General features: G+C 35.6%; 1 non-coding gene across 1 annotated transcript; it reads right to left on the bottom strand.

The window, feature by feature from the left end:
* Nucleotides 1–1,397: 1,397 nt before the first annotated feature.
* Nucleotides 1,398–1,505, bottom strand: LOC112760731 (small nucleolar RNA R71). Its single transcript, XR_003181158.1, has one exon. It is a non-coding gene; the product is annotated as a small nucleolar RNA R71 (small nucleolar RNA).
* Between the last annotated feature and the right edge of the window lie 1,405 nt (nt 1,506–2,910).

Genomic DNA, 2,910 nt, shown 5'->3' with positions numbered 1-2,910 from the left:
CTCATAATTTTCAAAAATTTGATTTGATTTAGTCAAAAATTTTTAAAATTTAGTTGTTTCTTATGAATCAAATCAAATTTTCAATTTGAAAATCTTATCTTTTTCAAAATATTTTTCAAAAATCGAATCTTTTTCATTTTTCTTATTTATTTTCGAAAATTATAAAAAAAAATTTTCAAAAATCTTTTTCTTAATTCTATCTCATAATTTTCGAAAATATTATCAACAATTAATATTTTGATTCAAAAATTTCAAGTTTGTTACTTTCTTGTTAAGAAAGATTCAAACTTTAAGTTCTAGAATCATATCTTGTGATTACTTGTGAGTCAAGTCATTAATTTTGATTTTAAAATTCAAATCTTTTTCAAACTAATTTTAATCATATCTTTCTATCATATCTTTTTAAATTATATCTTTTTCAAAAATTTGATTTTAAAATATCTTTTCTAACTTCCTATCTTCTTATCTTTTCAAATTTAATTTTCAAATCTTTTTCAATTAACCACATTACTTTTTGTTTGATTCTTATCTTTTTTCAAAACTACCTAACTAACTCTCTCTCTCTAATTTTCGAAAATACTTCCCTCTTTTTCAAATTTCCTTTTTTTAATTAACTAATTGTTTTAATTTTAATTTAATTTGATTTCAAATTCAATTTTCAACTTTAATTTTTAAATTCAATTTTATTTATTCATCTACTAACACTTTTTTTCATCTCATACCTCTGCTCCTATCCTCACCCTTGTGTTTGGATTATCTATTCTTCTTCACTCCTATTCCCTTTCTTCTTCTACTAACAATAAGGAACCTCTTTACTGTGACATAGAGGATTCCTTTTCTTTTCTTGTTATCTTCTTTTTCATATGAGCAGGAGCAAGGACAAGAACATTCTTGTTGAAGTAGACCCTGAACCTGAAAGGACTCTAAAAAGGAAACTAAGAGAAGCTAAAATACAACAATCCAGAGACAACCTTACAGAAATTTTCGAACAGGAAGAGGAGATGGCAGCCAAAAATAATAATAATGCAAGGAGGATGCTTGGCGATTATACTACACCTACTTCCAAGTTTGATGGAAGAAGCATCTCAATCCCCACCATTGGAGCAAACAATTTTGAGCTGAAACCTCAATTAGTTGCTCTAATGTAACAGAACTACAAATTCCATGGACTTCCATCAGAAGATCCCTACCAGTTTTTAACTGAGTTCCTGCAGATCTGTGAGACTGTTAAGACTAATGGAGTAGATCCTGAAGTCTACAGGCTCATGCTTTTCCCTTTTGCTGTAAGAGACAGAGCTAGAACATGGTTGGACTCACAACCTAAAGATAGCCTGAACTCTTGGGATAAGCTGGTCACGGCCTTCTTGGCTAAGTTCTTTCCTCCTCAAAAGCTGAGCAAGCTTAGAGTGGATGTTCAGACCTTCAAGCAAAAAGATGGTGAATCCCTCTATGAAGCTTGGGAAAGATACAAGCAGATGACCAAAAGGTGTCCTCCTGACATGCTTTCAGAATGGACCATTCTGGATATATTCTATTATGGTCTGTCTGAGTTCTCCAAGATGTCACTAGACCATTCTGCAGGTGGATCCATTCACCTAAAGAAAACGCCTGCAGAAGCTCAAGAACTTATTAACATGGTTGCAAATAATCAATTCATGTATACTTCTGAGAGAAATTCCGTGAATAATGAGACGCCTCAGAAGAAGGGAGTTCTTGAAATTGATACTCTGAACGCCATATTGGCTCAGAATAAAATATTGACTCAGCAAGTCAATATGATCTCTCAGAGTCTAAATGGATTGAAGGAATCATCCAACAGTACTCAAGAGGCATCTTCTGAGGAAGAAGCTTATGATCCTGAGAACCCTGCAATAGCAGAGGTGAATTACATGGGTGAACCTTATGGAAACACCTATAATCCCTCATGGAGAAATCATCCAAATCTCTCATAGAAGGATCAACAAAAGCCTCAACAAGGCTTTAATAATAGTGGAAGAAACAGGTTTAGCAATAGCAAGCCTTTTCCATCATCTTCTCAGCAACAGACAGAGAACTCTGAACAAATTACCTCTAATTTAGCAAACTTAGTCTCTGATCTGTCCAAGACTACTCTAAGTATCATGAGTGAAACAAGGTCCTCCATAAGAAATTTGGAGGCACAAGTGGGCCAGCTGAGTAAGAAAATCACTGAAACACCTCCTAGTACTCTCCCAAGCAATACAGAAGAGAATCTAAAGAGAGAGTGCAAGGCCATTGATATATCAATCATGGCCGAACCCACAAAAGCGGAAGAGGACGTGAATCCCAGTGAGGAAGACCTCCTGGGACGTCCAGTGATCAACAAGGAGTTTCTCTCTGAGGAACCAAAGGAATCTGAGGCTCATCTAGAGACCATAAAGATTCCAATGAACCTCCTTATGCCCTTCATGAGCTCTGATGAGTATTCTTCTTCTGAAGAGAATGAGGATGTTACTGAAGAGCAAGTTGCCAAGTACCTTGGTGCAATCATGAAGCTGAATGCCAAATTATTTGGCAATGAGACTTGGGAAGATGAACATCCCTTGCTCATCAATGAACTGAATGATCTGGATCAACTGACATTACCTCAGAAGAAACAGGATCCTGGAAAGTTCCTAATACCTTGTACCATAGGCACCATGACCTTTGAAAAGGCTCTATGTGACCTTGGGTCAGGGATAAATCTCATGCCACTCTCTGTAATGGAGAAACTAGGAATCCTTGAGGTACAGGATGCCAATTTCTCATTAGAGATGGCAGACAAATCTATGAAAATGGCTTATGGACTAGTAGAGGACATGATAGTAAAGGTTAAAGGCCTTTACATCCCTGCTGATTTCATAATCCTAGACACTGGAAAGGATGAGGATGAATCCATCATCCTTGGAAGAC

This window comes from Arachis hypogaea, chromosome 16 (genome assembly GCF_003086295.3).
Source record: "Arachis hypogaea cultivar Tifrunner chromosome 16, arahy.Tifrunner.gnm2.J5K5, whole genome shotgun sequence".
In the NCBI taxonomy this organism is placed as follows: Eukaryota; Viridiplantae; Streptophyta; class Magnoliopsida; order Fabales; family Fabaceae; genus Arachis; species Arachis hypogaea.
Note: the sequence above shows the minus strand (reverse complement) of the source record. Positions and strands in the feature narration are given on the sequence as shown.